General features: G+C 53.0%; 1 long non-coding RNA gene across 1 annotated transcript; it reads left to right on the top strand.

Moving 5' to 3' along the window:
* Positions 1-21,551: 21,551 nt before the first annotated feature.
* Positions 21,552-22,391, top strand: LOC135306073 (uncharacterized). Its single transcript, XR_010366942.1, has 3 exons — positions 21,552-21,700; positions 21,812-21,989; positions 22,307-22,391. It is a non-coding gene; the product is annotated as an uncharacterized LOC135306073 (long non-coding RNA).
* The last annotated feature ends 1,079 nt before the right edge of the window (positions 22,392-23,470 follow it).

Here is a 23,470-nt window from a genome sequence, read left to right as displayed (position 1 = left end):
CAGACGGGGACCCACCTCATGCCATCCATGGCTGGAAGAAAAGCTGGTCCCAGACGATGTCCTCAGCCTGCTCCAAGGGCACGGCCCATCCACGCCGCAGCTGCTCCCAAGAACTTCCCGATCCAGACTGGACCAACCAGAATGCTTCCTCTAGAAAAACAAACAACAAATTGTTGAAAATCGATTACAGACAAAAAGGGAAAAAAAGAACAAAGGGAAAAATCATATCTCTGTGAGGGGATTGAGGAAGGCCCAAGGCATGCCAGGGAAAAACCCAGCCATGTGTGAGCAAAGCCCAGGCTTTCTCCCTTCTCCCTGCACTGTTCCCCACAATAACCATGATCCCCAAGCAAACAAGGGCAGTGGAGCTGCCCAAGCCCTTCCTTGCCTGCACAGCAAAGCAGCCCCTGCACAGGTTCTGGAGTCCCACCTCTGCTCCCACCATGGGGGTTTCTTTGTGTTGGGCTGGCTGCCCCAGCCTCAGCCCGGGGCACGGTGGGTGCTGGGGGCTGTTGGCAGGGCCAGGAGCCCACTCCCATTTCGTACCCACCCCAGCCCATGCCCCCAGCCCTGCCAAAAGCAGCTGGGCAGCTGACTGAAGGATCAGTTGCATCCATCCCAGCAATGAGTGGGGTGGGAACTTTTGGGTTGAGGCCAGGCTGTGCAATGCCCAAATCTGGGAGCATCCCCCTGCATGTGGACTCATCTGTACATTTGCTGTGCAGCCAGGCTTTGAGGAAGGTGCCAGAATTGAAGTCCATCATCTTAAGCTTACCAGTGGCCAGGTCCAGGAAGAGGCTGTCATCCTTGATGTGATCCTCGCTGTCTCCTGCAGCAGCAGCCCCACCTGGTACAGCTTCTCTGGGGGCTCCTTCTCCTTCCCTGGGCTCAGACCAGGCTGTCAGGGTTCTGTCCAGGGCCCCAGCTGTCAGGGAACCAGGACAAGCAAAACCAGCTTGGATGGTGGCCACCAGTGCTGGGCAGAGCAGCTCAGCTCCAGCACAAGGGCTGTGTGCTCCCATCTGATGAGCCCTGGGCAGTGACACAGGCAGGACAAAAAAGTCTGGGGTTCCTTTGCTTCTGATGGCCAAGGCATGAGTGCAGCTGTAACTTACCGGGGCCCTGCAGCACAGTGTGCCTGTGGCTCTCTCCCTTCTTCTAGGGCAGATGAATATCCTGCATCCAAGGATGACAGAACACCTCTTCTAATGAGGGTCTGTCCCAGTCCAGCATGGATAAACACCGCCTGATCAGATCTTGGCATTCTGGGCAGAGAAACCAGAAACCGCTGGTCAGTTGGAGAAGGCTCCTGTTGGCTTTGCCCAACCATTCCCTGCCCACTCCATGCTGGATGTGCTCAGAGCTGGGCCTAAACTTTCCCATCAGTTCCCTGTTTTGGAGGCGAGCAGGAGAGCAGGACATGTGCCACCTCCTCAGCAGCTGCCAGAGTGGGATGCTCCCGAGCCCGCTGCTGTCTCCCAGCACTGGTATTGCACCCATGCCCAGAGATGAGGATCCACCTGGAGAAAGCCGTTGTGGCAGCGAGAGCTGATGGTCCCAGCTGATGTTCTGGTCCCTCCTGAAAGGGTGCTCCCCGCAGACCATCTGGTGCAGCACGATACCCAGGGACCAGATGGTAGCTGGCTTGCCATAGTACCAGCCAAAATGGGTCCATTCCGGGGGGCTGTATGATGGTGTTCCTATGGAATACAGATGGAGCTCATCAGGGGGATGCTGCTGCTCCCAGAGCCTGGCCCCAGCATCCCTGGCCGTGCAGGGGCTGCCCCAGTGGTACGCAGGTTGACCCACTGCCCCTCTTTCCAACACATGGGGTTGGAAAAGAAGCCATCGGTGTTGGAAGAGGGCAGCAGAAGCCCTGGCAAGGCCCAACCATGACAGAAACACACTTAGTGCTGAGGGAAAACCATGCCTTCATCCTCCCTGCCTGCACTGCCCCAAAAAACAAACCCAGAACAAACCAGGTGAGTGGAGGAGCCCAAGCCCTTCTCACCTGCACACCAAACTGGCTGGGGCACAGGTTCCAGGCCCCTCCATCTCTGCTACCCTCACCCACAGGTGTTTTTGTTGGACTGGCTGCCCCAGCCCCAATCCTGGGCAGAGTGGTGGGCAAAGGCTGCCAGCAGGACTGGAAGCTGGCTCCCCACCCAGCCCTGCTCAAACCCAACTCAGCTGAAATCTCAGGGCCATGAAGGGCAGAAAAAGGGAGAATCCCCGCTGCCACACCCAGCTTGGGCCCTGAGATGCTGGGCCATGAGATACCAGAACTGGGAGCACACCCCTGTGTAAGCTCACCTGCAAAGCGAATGTAGGCTGTCTCTTGCAGGTAGGTGCCACAGCCGAAATCAATCAGTTTGGCTTGCCCGGTGGCCAGGTCAACGAGGATGTTCGCTGGCTTGATATCCCTGTGCAGGACCCCGCAGCTGGTGCAGTGCCGCACAGCCTCCAGCACCTGCCGGAACAGCGGCCGCGCCACCCCCTCGGACAGGAAGCCCCGTGCCCGAATGAAATGGTGCAGGTCCTGACAGTGCTCCGGGCGCTCCAGCACCATCAAGATGTCGTTGGGGAGCTCAACCCACTCCAGCAGCTGGACCACACCGGAGAAGCCACTGGACACCTTGTCCAGCAGGACAATCTCCAGGGGTGCGCTGGTGCCGTCGGGCTGTGGGAGGAGCACGATGCCGTCAGTGGGGCTGATGCCGTGCTGGGGGTCAGGAAGCCCTCAGCCAGCCCGGGATGCTCTGCACCCTGTGCTGGCCCCATGCCCGCTCTCCCTCGAGGCGTCCTGATGGCTTCCACCCTGCCGGGCCTCGGCTCATCCCTGCCCAGCACAGCACCTCGCTCACTCACCAGCTCAGCCCAGTGATGGACGCAGTACCGTGGCACCCTTTTGATGGCTACCTGCAAGCCAAGTGCAGAACAGGGCTCAGCTCACTGTCCACCCTGCCCAGTGCCATCCTCTGCCCGCCTCCTGCCCCCTGCTCCTCCTCCTCCACCCCCTCCTCCTGCGCCCGCCGCCGGCCCCACCGCTCACCGGGGCGCCGTCCGAGAGCCGCGTTGCTGCGAAGACGCTGCCGAATCCGCCCCGGCCCAGCAGCGAGCCCAGGCGGTACCGCTCCTTCAGGCGCTGCTGCGCCTTCCCTGCGGGCGGGACGCGGCTGTCAGCGCTAGGCCCGGGGCCAGCAACGGCCCCCGAGCGCCCCTCACCCGCCCCGGCCCGGCCATCCCCCGGCGTTCGCTCTCTGGAACAAGAGAGCGGCGGCTCGGGGCCGGGGGCCGCGCTGCCGAGCGGCGGAGCAGGGGCCGGGCAAGCCGCAGCGGAGGCGGCGGGAGCGGCTGCGCCGCGTGTGTCCTCCGCGGGGCCCGGGAGGAGCCGGGGCCGGGGCCGGGGTCGGGGTCGGGGCCGGGGCCGGGGCCGGGCCAGGCGGAGCCAAAAGCCGGCGATGCCGCCCCAGCCCCAGGCACTGAACCCCGCCCAGCAGCGCCACCGCCAGCACGGCCAGAGCCGGGCTGGGACCAGACCTCGGTGGGACGGCCGGGGGCGGGCACGGGGCAGCCCCGCCCGGGGCCGGGGGCGGGCCGGGGGCATGGCCCGGCCCGGCACGGGGAGAGGGAGGCGGGGAGAGGAGAGGAGACCGGGAAAGGGAGAGCGGGAGAGGTGCGGGACAGCGGGAGAGGGAGAGGGAGAGGGAGAGGAGAAGGGAATCTAAAGTTTTTTGTCTCGCTGCTGCCGCTGCCGCTGCTGCTGCCGCTGCTGCTGCCGCTGCTGCTGCCGCTGCTGCAACTGAAGCTCCGGGGCCGTTTGTCCTCGTGTCCGTTTGTCCGTTGCCCGCTCGCCCCCGCCCCGAGCCCCACGTTCCCCGAGGGCAGCCCCTGAGCCTGTCCAAACACGGGAACTTTGCCGAGTTCAGCCAAGAGCCAGAGTCTGGACTCCTGCACAGTGCCTCAGGAATCCCCTCAGTCCCTGCTGTGCATTGTCCCTGCTGAGGGTCAAACACTCTCAGAGCACATTCCCTGAATGCAGAATTTGTACCTGACACAAACACTGCACTTACCTCTCCAACATTGCTTTCCAAGAAAAACAGGGGAAGCCAAACTGTGTGCAGGTCATGGTATCTTAAAATGTCTAAAACTTGCCAACTCGTGTATCTTAGCGGTGAGATCTGTTTAGAATTAATGGGATGGACAACTAGTGCAAGATGGAAAAGAGGAGCATAAAAATAAATCGAGAAAAATGTCTTGAATTGTTTCAATTTTCATTTAATTTCTTAAAAGCTCTTTCAGTTTTTCCAGAATCATCTCCTCAGTCCTGTTTGCTTTTTCCAAGAACCTTTCCCGGAGAACGAGGTGCAGCTTCTGTCACAAGGTTGCCACCAAGTGCAGCTTTCCACACTGTGTGTGCAGCACAACTCTTGCAGCAAAGCAGGACAAATATTTGAAGAATTTGACAGCTTGTTCTTTTCTTTTCCTTGTGGGCTGGGCACTTGTGCCATTGGTAAGGTTTTCATTGTTACTGTTCTACCCTAAGAAAACATGACAGGCTACCAAGAACTCTTAGGGAATGCAAGCCTGACTGAATGCAGAGAAACAATCTGCAGAGCCTGCCGCCAGAAGTGGAGAGCTGTGTGATCATCATTCCAACACCCCCAAGGACATCTTGAAAATGATCTAGAAGATGAAAATGGGCTGACAGGGAGTTTGTTTCTGTCTTCAGTCCAGATACTTGTACATCTGAAAACAATTCCACAGTCTCCATCTAAATCAAGAGTACAATCAGTTCATGAAAAGCCCCAGAACAAACTGTACCTCTCAGGAGATGACTGAAAGAATCTGTAAAGGGAAAATGCAGGAGAAATGCATTTCTCAGCACTGCAGTACTTGCCTACCTGAAACCCTCCTCCATTTCCTCCCCATGCCTGGATCTGGCCCTGTCAGTTCTGTATTTGGTGGTGCCTCCAGCCCTGAATCCCCTCATCTACAGCCTGAGGAACCAGGAGCTCAAGGCTGCAGTGAGGAGACTGATGACTGGACATCTTAGGAAGCATTAAACTGATTGCCAATTTCGGCAAATCACTTGTAATAAAAGTCATCTTTTATAGCTCTTTTGATTTGGTTCTTTGATTTCCCTGTCGTTTTCCTTTTTAAATATTCTTCCTAAAGCTAGACGATTGTTTCTGCCATCTCTGACTTTGTTTCTCTCCACCTTCCCTGTGGCCACAGACTGTGACAATGAGGGGCTGCAGTCTCAAAGGTTTTAAAGGAACTAAAGGATCACCCAGCAAAGTTTTCTGCAGAGATCCCACTATTCTTGCCTTCTCTGGAGCTGCAGCAGCAATGTCTGTGTGCAGAGCTGGGGCAGAGCAGTGCTGGCCCAGCAGCTGTGCCCAGCAGCAGCAGCAGCACTTGGTGTTGGCAGTGGTGCTGCCGTGGCCCTGCCCCGCTGCCCTGGTGGCCCTGGTGTTGCTGCAGGGCCTGAGTGCTCTCGGGGCCGGGCAGAGTCCTGGGGGTGGCAGTGGCGGGGCTGCAGCAGGGACAGGCCATGGGCACTGCTGGGGCAGCGCTGACGCCTCAGGCCAGGCCCTGGGGGCTCCAGGCTCCTTGCCCAGGCTCTCTCAAGAACACGGCCAGGCCAATGCTCAGCACAGAAAAGCCCCAGGGTGAGCAGCCCCAGGCTGGCCGTGGGCAGGCTGGGGGCAAACAGCATGGTTGGGGCTCTGCAAGGGCCCTGGGGGAGACGGGAAGGAGCAGCAGAGCAGGGGCTGATCCATCCCCAGTGTGCTTCACAGCCCAGGGCAGCGTCCCAGAGCATCCTGATGGAGCTGCCAACAACATCCCCCCTCTTCAGCCCTGGCCTCTCCCCCAGCTCACAGAGGTGCCGCATCCTTGCAGGCACAGCCACGGCAGCACTGGCTCAGGAGCCCCTGTTTGCATTGCACAGAGCAGGCGGGAGCACCCCCATGCTGCTGCTGTGGGGACATGAACCTGAGGGAGCACAAATGCCATCAGCCCCTGGGGCCAGGAAGGGCTGGGGGACACCAGGGAAACCACTCAGCTTTGTCCTGGCCTCTGCAGTCAGCCAGAAAGTTTGTTCCCATTAGCTGGGAGATTCCTCTTCCACTGCAGATGCTATTACTCAGAGCCAGGGCTGTCTGACAGCCACCCCCAAACTGCCCTCAGCATTTCCTTGGCTTCACCTTTGCTTTTTTTTCCCCTTTGTTTTTGTACCAAATTCTTCCTCTTGCCACGCCCTGTTCCCTGCCCTGCAAACAGCCCATCCCTGTTTGCCCTTTCCTCTCTGGCCCCACTCCCCATTGCAGTTCCTGACTTGGCACCATGGGAATGTTCCTTGGGGAGCAGGATCATCCTCCAAGTGCTGCAGGAATTGTCTGCAGGCTCCTGCAGTGCCTGGTGCTGCTCCCTTGCCAGAGGCACCCCAGGCCAGGGGGGCACATCTGGGCTGCTGTGTCTGTCTGTGGGGCTCCCTGTTCTGGGCAATGAGGAGGAGCTGCAGAGGCTCTGCAGGACTGACAGGATGGGCTTTGGGCCTAGGAGGAGAAGCTGAGGCACCTGGGCTGCTGGAGCTTCTGAAGAGGAGGCCCAGGGCTCATCCTGCACCTGCTGCAAGGGTGGTTTCAGAGAATCCCAGAATCAGCAAGGTTGGAAAAGACCTTGGAGATCATCAAGTCCAACCTGTGCCCTGTCACCACCTTATCTCCCCCGGGCCTCCTCTTCTCCAGGATAAACAACTCCAGCTCCCTCAGCCTCTCTTCACAGGACTTGTGCTCCAGACCCTTCACCAGCCATGTTGCCCTTCTCTGGACACACTCCAGCCCCTCCACGTTCTTGCTAAATTTGGGGTCCCAGAACTTGACACAGCACCCGAGGTGCTGCCCAACCAGCGCCCAGCACAGGGGAAGAATTGCTCTCCTGGTCCTGCTGGTGACACCATTCCTGGTCCATAGGAGTGCCAGGGGTTGGATGAGGGAAATGGTCGGGAGGGGGCAGGAGACACAGTCTGATTGACTCTCAGCAATGAAGGGTCTTGATTTTCATACCTATTCAGTCTGCATTAGAAGGTGCTGGGGGTCAATATCAACTGGACATTGCTTATATCAATCTATAAACAGGAAAAAAAATTAAACAGAACAAACTGTTCTCTCTGCATTGTTTTCAAGACAGTATATACACTTTGAATACACTTCAGATATCTGTCTAATTAATTACAGAAAACTTGAAAACTTCTGTTATTCCAAATGGCTTTTCTTCTTTGGGCATGTTGAACAAATGTTTATGAGCTTTTCTCACTGAATTCCTGAACTGAAGAGCTCAAGAAAGAAGAGGACTCTGGAGTAGGAAAATTCATCATCAACCTCCAAGTGGCTGAGGATCCATCCCATTCAGAGCAGCAATGAACAGCAATGGGCACAGCTTTGTGGCTACCCCAGCTTTGGGATGGGCCCTGGGCCTGGAGCAGGAGCAGCTCTTGAGGGCCCCAAGGCCGGGGCTCTTGAGCTGCCCTGGGCACATGGGATGGCAGCAGGGGCTGCAGAGCTCTCAGCACCTGAGCCAGAGGGGAGCAGGGCAGGCAGGGAGCCTCCTTTGGCCTTGCCCAGCACCTTCCCCCATGGCTGGGGCTGAGTCCTGTGTGAGCTGCAGCTGCTGCTGTGCCCTTGGCAGGGGCTGAGGCCGTGGGGCCAGTGGCCAGAGCAGCCTGGCCTGAGCAGAGCTGTGGGGCCAGAGCCAGCTGGGCTGGGCTGGGGAGAGGCCCTTGGTGCTGCCCAGAGCTCAGGGCAGCTGGCAGAGCTTGCAGGGAGCTGGGCTGAGCTCAGAGAGCCTGCCCCAGAAACCATCAGTGTCCATCTCAGCCTGGCTGAGCGTGCAGGGGCAGGACTCAGGCCAGGCCGTGTGGGGCAGGGCCAGCGTCTGTGCAAGGCATTGAAAAGAGGCAAGTGCCCCAGAGAGGAGGCTGCTCTGTGCCCTTGGGGGCATGGACAGAGCAGGGAGGGGGCCCAGGACATTTGTCAGTGCCAGCCTCTGTGCCCAACCCTTGGCAGCCCTGGCTGCTGAGCCCAGCTTTGGCCTGGGCTGAGTTTGGCTGTGGCCCAGCTCCATCCTCCTGCAGGGCTCAGGGCCTGTTCCCGGCCATGGCCAGCCCTGGCCGGCCTCTCTGCTGGCCCAGAGGCCGGCAGAGCCCGGGGCAGGGCTGTCTGTGCAGGCCCACAGGTGCCAGGGGCTGTGCAGGAGCTGGCAGAGGCTGCCCAGCAGGGAGGCCATGGGGCACAGAGCCCCAAGGCTGCTGTGGGCAGCACGGCACAGGGGCCGTTCCCAGCCACAATGCTCCTGGCCTGGGCCGGGCCTGCACAGGGGCTGGGCCACCAAGGCTGGGCCAGCACAGGGCCACCAAGGGGCCACGCACCCACTGCCGGGGCTGACAGCAAGGCCAGGCACACACAAGCAATTGCTGAGCATGGCCTGCGCTGGCCAGGGCTGACTGTGCCACAGGCAGAGCTCAGCTGCCCTTGGGGGCTGCAGGAACAGTCAGGAGCCCAAAGAGCCTCCATGGCTGTGCTGGAGACCCAGGCTGGAGCAGGGAAATGCAGGGCTGCTGCAGGATGGGGAGGGCATGGAATTCCAGCACACACCTCAGCTCTCTGATTGTCCCGGCACCATGCTGGGCCCTGTTTCAGACTGGAGCAGAGCAGATGTTGATGGGACAGGAGCCCTGTGGGGCTGTCAGGGACAATCTGCAGCTTGCAAGGTGCTCTGCTCTCCCTCAGGTGCTCTCAGAGAGATCCAATCCCAGCTGGGCTCCTCAGGGCACAAGTGGCACTGCCTGTTCATGGGCACACAGCTGATGTCTGCCTGGAAAGGGGCACAGGTTTTAACACTTGTTACTTTCATAATAAACAAGTGAATCTTTTTTATCTGGGTCACTTGAGTGCTTTTAAGAAATGGCAAAGTATTCCCACCAGGAGCAGATATTTCCTGGATCTTCTGGATTCTTCAACTGATGGCAGGAGAAGAAATTCTGATCTTCCCCTCTACATGAGCCACCAATATTCAGTCTAATATTTCATGACCCCGTCCTTCAGGTGTTTGCAGCTCTCCTGTTAAAATGGCCTTGTCTAAGGACATCTCTTCATTAGGGCAGCTGGATCTATGTCCTTCCCCTTGCTCCCAGGTTATTTCCTGCAGCTGTTCTCAGGTCATTCCAATGTGTATCCCAGGCTTCATGCTTTGAGCTTCAGGGACTTGCCCAATTTCTCTGAAGTTTAAATACCTCTCTAGTCAGCATCTTAGTTGTAGTTTTATCTTTTCTATCACCTCTTCTTAAGTCTCTGTCTAAAATCCTTCCTGTATGGCAATCCCTTGTGGATGGTGGACATGTCAGATGTTGCTGGGATGTCTCAATGAGCTGAGGGAAGGGGTTTGATATTTCTTAAATTTTATCATGTTCACATTTTTTATATTGGCCATGAAGAGAAACCCTTCAGTGCCTCTGAGTCTCACTAGTTCCTGGTCTCTCAAAGGGCACAAACCTGATGAGTTGTGGTTCCCACTCCAGTGGCTGCACTTGGACCTCCCTCCATAGCCAGAGCAGAGCTCCCTTGTCCCAGAAAGTGCCTGGCAAAGGAGGGATGAAGGAAACAGGACAGGCTGTGGGGATCAGGGCCAGGGCAGAGCCAGGAAGAATAATGAATTTTGCATTTGATGGAGCTGTGCCTTCTCTTGGCTTTGTTGGCTGACAAGAAATGAACATCCCTCTGTGTCTCAGGCAGCTCCTTCTCCAAGGAAAGCAGGTGGGACTTGGAGCCAAGGAGCTGAAATCTGCAGGTGCAGCCTGGGCTGGAGGGAGCTGAGATTTGCACAAGGCTGCTCTGAGTGCCAGGGCTTGGATGGGGGAAATGGTGGGGTGGGGGTAGGGACAGAGTCTGATTGATTGTCAGCTATGAAGGGTGTTGGCTATATCTATTCATATCTATTCAAACTGCATGAGGAGGTACTTGGATTCAGTGCCAATTGGAGATTGCACATATCAATTTATGATCAGGAAAAAAAAAAATAGTACCTAAAAAATGTTTTCTCACTCTCTTTGTAAATATTCATTCAATTATACATTCACTTTGAATACACTTATGAAATGTGTTGAATTAACCACACAAGATTTGAAAGCTAAAATCAAATTATTCCCAAAGGCTTGGCTTGTTAAGGTGTTCTGAATGTTAATGAGCCCTGGAACACTGAATTCCTGCACTGAAGAGCTGAAGGCTGAACAAGCCTCTGGAGCAGTGAAATCCAGCAGCAGCCTCCAAGTTGCTGAGGATGTCAGCAGCCCCCACTGAGGCCACCCCTGCCCAGAGACCGTGGGGGAATGGGCAGACAAGGAGAGCGTCCCTGGGGCTGGGCCAGCAGAACTCAGAGGCACCAGCAGCTCCAGCTGGGCAATGGAGTATGGAATGTGGCTGGGAAAGCCCTGCCTGGGCTGTGCCAAGCAGGACAGACAAGCCCTGACTCCCATCCACTAAAAAACTCTCTCAAGGAGACTTTTAATAGGAATTACAATTGTTTGTGTCCTCTGAGTTGGAGGCACTGGAGAAATACCAGTACAAGAGATTCTCAGGAGCTCAAATTAATAAAATAGCCTTTACTGGGAACTTTATAAAATCAGAGAAACTATGGCAAAAGGTTTAATATGACATTCAATCAACAAAAAAAACACTTCTCAAAGCATTAACTTTTCCCATTCAATTATACAAACTCTAAGACTGTTCAATTTAACGTTGCTCAAAATTTGAAAGAGGAGGAAATTCAAAGAAGACACAGAGTGAGAAAGACGAAAAAGATACAGAGAGGCACAAACACAGAGCTATCAACTCCTGAATTCCAGCAGCGTTCAGATGGAAATGCCAAGAGGAGGTAGGGTCAGGATGTGTGCTCACCTTGTGGTCAGCCTTCAATACCCCTTGATCTTCCTGGGCCCTTCCCCCAGGTGGTACTTGGGCTCATTTGGTCACTCAGGAGCTGGGCTGGGGCTCCAGAGGTGGCTGTGGAGCATTGCCTGTGCTGTGCCAGGGACTGGCAGACACTGCTGGGCTGGGATAGAGGCTCTGGGGGGATTGGGGTTGCAGGGCAGGGCAGTGCTGGGGTTCCAGGGCAGGGCAAGGCTGGACCTGCCCCTTCCTCCCCCACACACAAGATGTTTCCAGCCAACAATCTCCTCCAGTCTGTCACAGTAGGGAATGTTGGAGGTGAAACATCAATTTTGGCAATGATCACCTGGCTGAGAAGGACAATTCTTTTCCACAGAATTGAAAGCCACAGTTCTTGTTTCATTTCTGGTTTGGTTGCCTGGGTTTGGTTTGATTTTGTTGTTGCTTTTTTTCCTTGCTGTGCCTGCAGTGTCCAGTCAGGAGCAGAGTGACTCTTGCCAAGGAACTTTGCGGTGCAGTTGCTTAATATTACATCTGGTTTTTGCTGATCCCTTGCTGGGGATTTTTCAGCGCTCTCAAGCCCTCGTTCATAGCAGCGTGAAGGAGCCCTGGCCCAGGCTCTGGCCCTGGGGGACACGGGGATGCTGCTGGGGGGTCCCTGTCCCCCTGTCCCACCCCCCAGGGCCTCGGCCCCCTGTCCCTGTGTCAGGCTCTGGGGTCGATCTCGTGGAACATCCTCTGGGGCAGGCTGTGGTCCCCGGGGGACGGGAGTCTCTTGAGAGTCTCTTGTATCATGTGGTGGAAACCCAGAAAAATAATGGTCAGGAAAAGCCTGGTTTATTGGGAACATTCCTGCATAGCAGACAAGATATAGCCTTGTGCAAATGATTCCATGCAGCATTCACATGTCTAATATATTCTTTTCATCTTCCTGGGGAAGCAGAGTTGCTTTATTTACTCCAAGCAAGATTTTCTCCCTCCTCCCTGGCAAAGAACAAGCTCCCATCCTGGCAGTGCTCAGGGGTTTACTTAAGGCTTATCACACCCACACTAAGGAGAGTGGAGCAGGTTAATTTATCACTTGTTCCAATGACTGACTTGCCCAGCTGCCAGGTTCAAGAGCCCCAGAGTGCCTCAGGTTGTACAGGATCACAGAAGGAAAAGCTCCATTGAATTCAGCTGCTGCCACACTGGCCCTCTTTGCCTGTCAAACACATTCAGCTGCTCTTGCTCTGCCCTGTCAAAATCCCCCATAAAATACAAGTGAAAATCCCTCCCCACCTGTGAGAAAACACAGTTGGGTTCTGCTCAGGGCATTTCAAATTACGTGGGGTAGTTGTGACCTCCCCTTGCAAAGGCAGCATGTCAGGAAAACCAAAAGTTTCTTTTCAGGGACTCACCAGACTCAGGACACCTTCCGCTAGATCAGGTTGCTCCAAGCCACATCCAACGTGGCCTTGAACACTTCCAAGGGTAACACAACCACAGCTTCTCTGGAACCTGTTTTGCTCCTCCCAGGTCTAAAATCGCACCCAACTTAGCAGCCTCAGAGATAGATTTCTATTCAATAGCTGCATTTTTCTAGCAAAGAAACATGGCAAACCTTGTTTGCATCTGACTTGGCAAAATCAACACAAGCTCTGAAGAAAGGGCTGCGGCCCACTTTTCTTCCTTTTCCCCATTTGGTGGAATATTTTCATTCTGTTGTTGTTTGGAGCAGTATTTTAATCGATCTGGCTGAGGCTGCTGAAAATAGTACAGCAAGTTACCTGTGTGAGAGGTGTAAAACTGAGCTCTTGCACATCCAGTGTTTCTGTTGTTGGAAGTCTTCAATCCCACCTCTCGCTGGGATGAAATAGGTGCTACTCATCCAATTTCTAAAGTATCACGCATCGACCTGACACTATTTGAAGACTTAAAAAGAAAGCACCAATTTAAACAAACCTCTGATCCCCTCCATTTCCTCTGTTCCACAGTTGATGACAGAAGACAGGAGAGAAAGATTGTTTTGGGAACAATGTTTTCAGGGCTCTAAAAAGAATATCAAACCTGCTCTGCCACACTCTCAGCTGTTACAGCCCCAAAAACCACCGGTTGTCTTTGCTCACAGAGTCACAATTGTGATGGGATTTCTACCACACCACAGGACAGCCAATTTTTGTGGTGTTTTTTTTTTTTTTTTCCCCTGGGAATAACTAGAGCACTTCTGGGTAGCAAGGCAAACATGTGCCTCTTCTAATGGCCCTTGAAAGTGGATGTGTGAAATGAGGCAGACAAAGCCAAAGGCCAGCTGAACCTGGGATCTCTGAATGGGTCTTGACATTCTTCCCAGGAAGATGAGTGGCAATCACTGTTCTGCCAGGGAAAGGGCATCTGCTGGCAATGTGGTCTAGAAAATATGCTTTCTGCTCCTCTCAGAGCCAAAATTCCTACCCATTTCTTCAAAGTCCTTCTTAGATAAGGACCATGTTCAGCTGAGTGACAGTGAAGCAAAATGGCAAGCCAGGAATACATTGCCCTGCACACAACATCCTCCATTCCCATGGATGGTTTCTCACTGGCACACAGGAGGAAGGAAGGAACCCAAATGCATCATTGTATATCAAGTCATACATGTTGAGGGATGAACAGATCTCACAGGGATATGGAAACCCCCCCTGAAAAGCAGTTCAGAGAAATCCTGAGCTGTTTTGTGGTCCCAGGCATGAAGATGCTCAGGATCTTCCACAGATGCTCAGCAGGCAGCAGGATTGCGGCTGGATGTCACTCTGCAAATGCCAGTGGCTCAGCTGAGAGCTCTGGCAGTGACTGACACTGCACTGAGAGGGGCCACAGTCCTGCAAGGGGCTTTCATCAGGAGCAAACAGCAGCCTGGAGGGTGGGCAATGCTGGATCTGTACCACTGCGTGCTCATCCTTCACCTGAATGTGGAGCTGCCCCCAAAGTTGCCATGCATCACTTTTTCTTTTTCTCCTCTTGGGTATATTTTGGAGCAGCTGTTCTATGTGGCTTTTGATGGTGATCCTGTGGGAAGCAGCCATTTGCCTGCTGTGCTATCCTCACAACTCGTACTAACTCTTCATTTCCTTTGGTTTTATTTGGGGTTCTTTTATCTATTTCTTTGATTGGTTTACTGCATGGGTTTGTTTGTTTGTTTGTTTGTTTGGGTTTTTGTCTGATTTGGCTTGAGTTTTTTGTTTGCTTTTTCATAAATGACTGGTGAAGTTGGCGAAGCCAAACTCAAGATAATGTAAACCAGGATCAGCTTTTCAGAAATTCCTTTTGGCTGGGTTTAGCTGCATCCCCAAGGCTCAGGATCACCAGTATATTTTCAGGTTTTGCTCTGCGTATCAGCCTCCCCAGACTCCGCTTGGTGTTTCACAAATGGAGAAGACAATGGACATTGTGCCGAGCTTCCTTTCAAACTGAAAAACCTGGGGCAGCATGACAGAAAAGAAGAAAAAATAAATCACCAGTTAGAACAGAACCAGTGTCCCACCATCTTCCTCTCCACTGTTATTAATTTTGTACATTTAGAGGCAAACCAGTGTCTAAAGCTTGCATCTCTCAGTTCCTGATGCTATTTGCTACCCTGCAGCGTTGACTCGCCCTGATGTGACTGAGTGCTGGGCAAGTGGGGCTGGGGATGCTCAGCCTGGACAGAGGAGACACTGGGAGGCCTCACTGTGGCTGTGCAGGACTGGAAGGGTCCCGCAGGAAAGAAGGGGACAGAGTGTTCAGCAGGGCCTGTGCTGACAGGACAAGGGGGGATGGCTTTCAACTGCAGCAGGTTGATTGAAGCTGCATCTAAGGAAGCTGCTCTTTTCCACTGGGGGTGGTGGGGCACTGGCCCAGGCTGTGCACAGAGGCTGTGCATGCCCCATCCTTGGCAACAGGGCCCTGAGCAGCATGCTCTGGGGGAAGACTGCTCAGCTGGGAACAAGATGTTGTTCTTCAGGCTCCCTTGCAAGCCCAACCGTTCAGGGACTCCATCATTCCATGGTCTCCACTGTCCACTTCAGATGGAGCCTGGGAACTGTGATGTCACAGCCCACGCTCCAGCTGGAACGTCCAGTGCCCAGCAAAGGGCACAACACAACCCTTGGCCTCTGTGTTTGCATGCTCTTCACCCTGCTCCTGCCCACTCTGCTTGTCAGCTTTCCTCAGTCCTGAAAGATCCTTAGTGCCTGGATTTTGTCATCCAGCCTTGCAGGATGCTCCCATTTGTCCGGAGGAAGGTATGGTGCCATTCCATGGAGGTGGACACCCCCCACCTGCCCGGGTGGGCTGGAGCTCTGTGGGCATGGAGTGGGACAGGGAGCCCACTCTGAGGTTTTGCTGCCTCTGCAGGCTGTCCCAGATGGAGAAGAGGAGATGGAGGTGGATATAGAGATTGATAGAGAGGAGGACATGGAGACGGAGGGAGCAGACACTGGGGAGGAGGAGATGGAGGTGGAGGTGGAGGTGACGGTGGAGGAAGAGATGGATGTGGATATGGAAGAGTCCATTGAGGACATGGACATTGATTAAAAGGGTGAGGAAGAGGCCATGATCTTGGCATGAAGAGCAATGCCAGCAGCAGGACAGGCAGAGTGGGTCTCCTGCTGCCAGGCTGGGGCTGGGCTGGGTGCTCCCTGCTCAGAGACATTGTACCCAGGGCACTGGATTCTGGTGGCCATCCACAGCCTGTCCTGTGCCTGCTTTGCTCCACACAAGCTCCATGCCAGACCCAGCCAGGCTCAGTTCTGGTAGCAGAGTCCTGCTGCTGGGCCAGCATGTGCCAGCCTGGGGGCCCATGCAAGAGCCCTCTGTGCCTGACTGGAGTGACCGTGGCATTTGCTTTTCTTCCAGGTGCGATGGACATGATGGAGGGAGATGCCACCTTTGTCTACATACGTTTTACACTTTGATGCTGTCTTTAGGATATTAGTTTTAGGGCTTTTTGTCTTCTGTAAATACGTTTCATATATTTTTTGTTAGATAGGTTTTTATGTATATATGTTCTATCGATTGTTGTTGTTACAAATATTCTTGCAATGTAAATCTATTTTGTATTTTTGCTGCTGTTCTTCTCTAATAAACAAATTTTATTTTTCACACCCCAGTTCTCCTTGCATTTGCTTCAGGCACAGGCAGCATATTGCCAAGGTGTAGTTTCCACTTGCTCCAGGTTCCCAGGGCTGGAGGTCAGAAGTAGATGAAGGGGAAAAAATCCCCAATTAAGAGTGTCCATGACACCCAGAGCCAAAAGAAGCCCAGGGAAGCACGTGCTCCAAACCACAGCAGAAATGTAGTGAGAGCTCTGGAGGGAACAAAAGAAAGAGGAAGCCTGAAGAAAGGAAAAAACGTCTCCCCACAAGTTGCTTTGCTTTTTTTTCATTGATTGTCTCTTCTATCATGTGGTGGAAACCCAGAAAAATGAAGGTCAGGAGAAGCATGGTTTATTGGGAACATTCCTGCATTGTAGACAATCCTTGTGCAAATCATCCCATGCAGTACTCACATATTTAATTGCTTCTCTTCCTGGGGAAGCAGAGTTGCTTTATTTACTCCAAGCAAGATTTTCTCCCTCCTTCCTGGCAAAGAACTGGCTCCCATCCTGGCAAGCGCTCGCTGCTTTCCTTAACACTCATCACACCCATGCTAAGGAGAGTGGAGCAGGTTAATTTATCACTTGTTGCAAGTTCTAAGTCCTTCTTAGATAAGGACCATGTTCAGATGAGTGACAGTGAAGCAAAATGGCAAGCCAGGAATCAATTGCCCTGCACACAATGTCCTCCAGTCCCATGGATGGTTTCTCACTGGCACACAGGAGGCAGGAAAGGAACACAAATGCATCATTGTACATCAAGTCATACATGTTGAAGGATGAGCAAATCTCACGGGGATATGGAAGCCCCCCCTGAAAAGCAGTTCAGAGAAATCCTGAGCTGTTTTGTGGTCCTAGGCATGAAGATGCTCAGGATGTTCCACAGATGCTCAGCAGGCAGCAGGATTGCGGCTGGATGTCACTCTGCAAATGCCAGTGGCTCAGCTGAGAGCTCTGGCAGTGACTGACACCGCACTGAGAGGGGCCACAGTCCTGCAAGGGGCTTTCATCAGGCGCAAACAGCAGCCTGGAGGGTGGGCAATGCTGGATCTGTACCACTGCGTGCTCATCCTTCACCTGAATGTGGAGCTGCCCCCAAAGTTGCCATGCATCACTTTTTCTTTTTCTCCTCTTGGGTATATTTTGGAGCAGCTGTTCTATGTGGCTTTTGATGGTGATCCTGTGGCAAGCAGCCATTTGCCTGCTGTGCTATTCTCACCACTAATACTAACTCCTCATTTCCTTTGGTCTTATTTGGGGTTGTTTATCTATTTGTTTGATTGGTTTGCTGCATGGGTTTGTTTGTTTGTTTGATTGATTTGGGTTTTTGTCTGATTTGGTTTGAGTTTTTGTTTGCTTTTTCATAAATGTCTGGTGAAGTTGGCAAAGCCAAACTCAAGATAATGTAAACCAGGATCAGCTTTTCAGAAATTCCTTTTGGCTGGGTTTAGCTGCATCCCCCAGGCTCAGGATCACTAGTATATTTTCAGGTTTTGCTCTGCATATCAGCCTGCCCAGACTCCGCTTGGTGTTTCACAAATGGAGAAGACAATGGACATTTTGACAAGCTTCCTTTCAAACAGAAAAACCTGGGTCAGCATGACAGAAAAGAAGAAAAATAAATCACCAGTTAGAACAGAACCAGTGTCCCACCATCTTCCTCTCCACTGTTATTAATTTTGTACATTTAGAGGCAAACCTGGGTCTAAAGCTTGCATCTCTCAGTTCCTGATGCTATTTGCTACCCTGCAGCCTTGACTGGCCCTGATGTGACTGACTGCTGTGCAAGTGGTGCTGGGGATGCTCAGCCTGGACAGAGGAGACACTGGGAGGCCACCCTGTGGCTGTGCAGGACTGGAAGGGTCCCGCAGGAAAGAAGGGGACAGAGTGTTCAGCAGGGCCTGTGCTGACAGGACAAGGGGGGATGGCTTTCAACTGCAGCAGGTTGATTGAAGCTGCATCTAAGGAAGCTGCTCTTTCCCACTGGGGGTGGTGGGGCACTGGCCCAGGCTGTGCACAGAGGCTGTGCATGCCCCATCCTTGGCAACAGGGCTCTGAGCAGCATGCTCTGGGGGAAGACTGCTCAGCTGGGAACAAGATGTTGTTCTTCAGGCTCCCTTGCAAGCCCAACCGTTCAGGGACTCCATCATTCCATGGTCTCTAGTGTCCACTTCAGATGGAGCCTGGGAACTGTGATGTCACAGCCCACGCTCCAGCTGGAACGTCCGGCACCCAGCAAAGGGCACAACACAACCCTTGGCCGCTGTGTTTGCACACTCTTCACCTTGCTCCTCCCCTCGCCTTTCACTCTTCTTATCCCCCCAATACCCCGATCATTCTTGACAGCTCCTGAGGTTTTGGATTTCCTCTTCCAATCCCTGCAGGATGCTCCCCTTTGTTGTGGGGAAGGTATGGTGCCATTCCATGGAGGTGGACACCCCCCACCTGCCCGGGTGGCTGGAGCTCTGTGGGGATGGAGTGGGACAGGGACCCCACTCTGAGGTTCTGCTACCTCTGCAGGCTGTCCCAGACAGAGAGGAGGAGATGGAGGTGGATACAGAGATTGATAGAGAGGAGGACATGGAGACGGAGGGAGCAGACACTGGAGAGGAGGAGATGGAGGTGGAGGTGAAGCTGGAAGAGGAGATGGATGTGGATATGGAAGAGTCCATTGTGGACATGGATATTGATTAAGAAGGTGAGGAAGAGGCCATGATCTTGGCATGAAGAGCAATGCCAGCAGCAGGACAGGCAGAGTGGGTCTCCTGCTGCCAGGCTGGGGCTGGGCTGGGTGCTCCCTGCTCAGGGACATTGTACCCAGGGCACTGGATTCTGGTGGCCATCCACAGCCTGTCCTGTGCCTGCTTTGCTCCACACAAGCTCCATGCCAGAGCCAGCCAGGCTCAGTTCTGGTAGCAGAGTCCTGCTGCTGGGCCAGCATGCGCCAGCCTGGGGGCACATGCAAGAGCCCTCTGTGCCTGACTGGACTGACCGTGGCATTTGCTTTTCTTCCAGGTGCGATGGACATGATGGAGGGAGATGCCACCTTTGTCTACATACGTTTTACACTTTGATGCTGTCTTTAGGATATTAGTTTTAGGGCTTTTTGTCTTCTGTAAATACGTTTCATATATTTTTTGTTAGATAGGTTTTTATGTATATATGTTCTATCGATTGTTGTTGTTACAAATATTCTTGCAATGTAAATCTATTCTGTATTTTTGCTGCTGTTCTTCTCTAATAAACAAATTTTATTTTTCACACCCCAGTTCTCCTTGCATTTGCTTCAGGCACAGGCAGCATATTGCCAAGGTGTAGTTTCCACTTGCTCCAGGTTCCCAGGGCTGGAGGTCAGAAGTAGATGAAGGGGAAAAAATCCCCAATTAAGAGTGTCCATGACACCCAGAGCCAAAAGAAGCCCAGGGAAGCACGTGCTCCAAACCACAGCAGAAATGTAGTGAGAGCTCTGGAGGGAACAAAAGAAAGAGGAAGCCTGAAGAAAGGAAAAAACGTCTCCCCACAAGTTGCTTTGCTTTTTTTTCATTGATTGTCTCTTCTATCATGTGGTGGAAACCCAGAAAAATGAAGGTCAGGAGAAGCATGGTTTATTGGGAACATTCCTGCATTGTAGACAATCCTTGTGCAAATCATCCCATGCAGTACTCACATATTTAATTGCTTCTCTTCCTGGGGAAGCAGAGTTGCTTTATTTACTCCAAGCAAGATTTTCTCCCTCCTTCCTGGCAAAGAACTGGCTCCCATCCTGGCAAGCGCTCGCTGCTTTCCTTAACACTCATCACACCCATGCTAAGGAGAGTGGAGCAGGTTAATTTATCACTTGTTGCAAGTTCTAAGTCCTTCTTAGATAAGGACCATGTTCAGATGAGTGACAGTGAAGCAAAATGGCAAGCCAGGAATCAATTGCCCTGCACACAATGTCCTCCAGTCCCATGGATGGTTTCTCACTGGCACACAGGAGGCAGGAAAGGAACACAAATGCATCATTGTACATCAAGTCATACATGTTGAAGGATGAGCAAATCTCACGGGGATATGGAAGCCCCCCCTGAAAAGCAGTTCAGAGAAATCCTGAGCTGTTTTGTGGTCCTAGGCATGAAGATGCTCAGGATGTTCCACAGATGCTCAGCAGGCAGCAGGATTGCGGCTGGATGTCACTCTGCAAATGCCAGTGGCTCAGCTGAGAGCTCTGGCAGTGACTGACACCGCACTGAGAGGGGCCACAGTCCTGCAAGGGGCTTTCATCAGGCGCAAACAGCAGCCTGGAGGGTGGGCAATGCTGGATCTGTACCACTGCGTGCTCATCCTTCACCTGAATGTGGAGCTGCCCCCAAAATTGCCATGCATCACTTTTTCTTTTTCTCCTCTTGGGTATATTTTGGAGCAGCTGTTCTATGTGGCTTTTGATGGTGATCCTGTGGCAAGCAGCCATTTGCCTGCTGTGCTATTCTCACCACTAATACTAACTCCTCATTTCCTTTGGTTTTATTTGGGGTTGTTTATCTATTTGTTTGATTGGTTTGCTGCATGGGTTTGTTTGTTTGTTTGATTGATTTGGGTTTTTGTCTGATTTGGTTTGAGTTTTTGTTTGCTTTTTCATAAATGTCTGGTGAAGTTGGCAAAGCCAAACTCAAGATAATGTAAACCAGGATCAGCTTTTCAGAAATTCCTTTTGGCTGGGTTTAGCTGCATCCCCCAGGCTCAGGATCACTAGTATATTTTCAGGTTTTGCTCTGCATATCAGCCTGCCCAGACTCCGCTTGGTGTTTCACAAATGGAGAAGACAATGGACATTTTGACAAGCTTCCTTTCAAACAGAAAAACCTGGGTCAGCATGACAGAAAAGAAGAAAAATAAATCACCAGTTAGAACAGAACCAGTGTCCCACCATCTTCCTCTCCACTGTTATTAATTTTGTACATTTAGAGGCAAACCTGGGTCTAAAGCTTGCATCTCTCAGTTCCTGATGCTATTTGCTACCCTGCAGCCTTGACTGGCCCTGATGTGACTGACTGCTGTGCAAGTGGTGCTGGGGATGCTCAGCCTGGACAGAGGAGACACTGGGAGGCCACCCTGTGGCTGTGCAGGACTGGAAGGGTCCCGCAGGAAAGAAGGGGACAGAGTGTTCAGCAGGGCCTGTGCTGACAGGACAAGGGGGGATGGCTTTCAACTGCAGCAGGTTGATTGAAGCTGCATCTAAGGAAGCTGCTCTTTCCCACTGGGGGTGGTGGGGCACTGGCCCAGGCTGTGCACAGAGGCTGTGCATGCCCCATCCTTGGCAACAGGGCTCTGAGCAGCATGCTCTGGGGGAAGACTGCTCAGCTGGGAACAAGATGTTGTTCTTCAGGCTCCCTTGCAAGCCCAACCGTTCAGGGACTCCATCATTCCATGGTCTCTAGTGTCCACTTCAGATGGAGCCTGGGAACTGTGATGTCACAGCCCACGCTCCAGCTGGAACGTCCGGCACCCAGCAAAGGGCACAACACAACCCTTGGCCGCTGTGTTTGCACACTCTTCACCTTGCTCCTCCCCTCGCCTTTCACTCTTCTTATCCCCCCAATACCCCGATCATTCTTGACAGCTCCTGAGGTTTTGGATTTCCTCTTCCAATCCCTGCAGGATGCTCCCCTTTGTTGTGGGGAAGGTATGGTGCCATTCCATGGAGGTGGACACCCCCCACCTGCCCGGGTGGCTGGAGCTCTGTGGGGATGGAGTGGGACAGGGACCCCACTCTGAGGTTCTGCTACCTCTGCAGGCTGTCCCAGACAGAGAGGAGGAGATGGAGGTGGATACAGAGATTGATAGAGAGGAGGACATGGAGACGGAGGGAGCAGACACTGGAGAGGAGGAGATGGAGGTGGAGGTGAAGCTGGAAGAGGAGATGGATGTGGATATGGAAGAGTCCATTGTGGACATGGATATTGATTAAGAAGGTGAGGAAGAGGCCATGATCTTGGCATGAAGAGCAATGCCAGCAGCAGGACAGGCAGAGTGGGTCTCCTGCTGCCAGGCTGGGGCTGGGCTGGGTGCTCCCTGCTCAGGGACATTGTACCCAGGGCACTGGATTCTGGTGGCCATCCACAGCCTGTCCTGTGCCTGCTTTGCTCCACACAAGCTCCATGCCAGAGCCAGCCAGGCTCAGTTCTGGTAGCAGAGTCCTGCTGCTGGGCCAGCATGCGCCAGCCTGGGGGCACATGCAAGAGCCCTCTGTGCCTGACTGGACTGACCGTGGCATTTGCTTTTCTTCCAGGTGCGATGGACAGCACAGACAGAGACACCCGCCTTTGTATATATGTTCTTCATTTTGTTGTTGTTCTTTAGAATGTAGATTGTAGGGCTATTTTTGACTTCTGTAAATACGTTTCACATATTTTTGCTAGGTAGGTTTTTCTGTATATATATTCTATTGATTGTTTTTGTTACAAATGTTCTTACAATGTAAATATGTTCAGTATTTTTCCTGCTGTTCTTCTGTAATAAACAAATTTTATTTTTCACACCCCAGTTCTCCTTGCATTTGCTTCAGGCACAGGCAGCATTTTGCAAAGTTGTAGTTTCCACTTGCTCCAGGTTCCCAGGGCTGGAGGTCCCTGGCACAGCCACCCCAGGAGTGGGGGTCCCTGTGCACAGAGGGGTTCCACTGACAGAGGTGAGCCTCTCCTTGCAGTTTCTCTGGACACACTTGGGAGCTGTAGGGGCAAAGCCCAGCGTGCCCTGGCCCATGGATCCCATGCTGGAGCAGGGCTGAGCCTGTGTGCTCCTGCAGAGCCTCAGCCATGGCTCTTCCCTGGGCAGCCCCAGGGCTAAGGAGGGTGCACTGGGCTGTGGGCAAGCCCTGCTCCTGGGCACCCTGAGGGGCTGGAGCCAGCCTGGAGGGAGCCTCAGCCCTACATGGACCAAGATTTCCTTTGGAAACCCCCTCTCTCCCCAGACTCCTCTGAGCACAACAAGAATTGATCCTCCTAGTTCAAGGTGTGACCTTCATTGGCACAAATGTGTCCCTTGCACTTTCTAGCACAGCAAATGTCAGTGCTTGTAATCCCTGTTCTGCACACTCTGCTCAGGCAGCAAAACATCTGAAGCTGAGGGATCATCTGGAATTAGCACCAACCTGCAGAGAGCTCCAGGGGGAGAACCTACCCCCAAGCACCACGAGAAATACTTGACACTGACAGTCTGGGGCAGAGCTGAAACTAAAGTATTTTAATGCCAAGAGAGAGGACTATTTTATTGCTGAATTCATTCTGCAAGAACAAGAATGGAAGCTTTTGGTCTCCTCACCTACCACAGATGTGTATTGCCAAGTTTTTGCTTCTGGCTTATGACTGGTTTTGATGAATATGTTCAGAACTCTGATGCTGTTCCTGGCTAAGGTGCAGAGATGATATTTCAGAGCCAGATGAGCTCAGCACAT

Source organism: Passer domesticus, chromosome 8 (genome assembly GCF_036417665.1).
Source record: "Passer domesticus isolate bPasDom1 chromosome 8, bPasDom1.hap1, whole genome shotgun sequence".
Taxonomy (NCBI): Eukaryota; Metazoa; Chordata; class Aves; order Passeriformes; family Passeridae; genus Passer; species Passer domesticus.
Note: the sequence above shows the minus strand (reverse complement) of the source record. Positions and strands in the feature narration are given on the sequence as shown.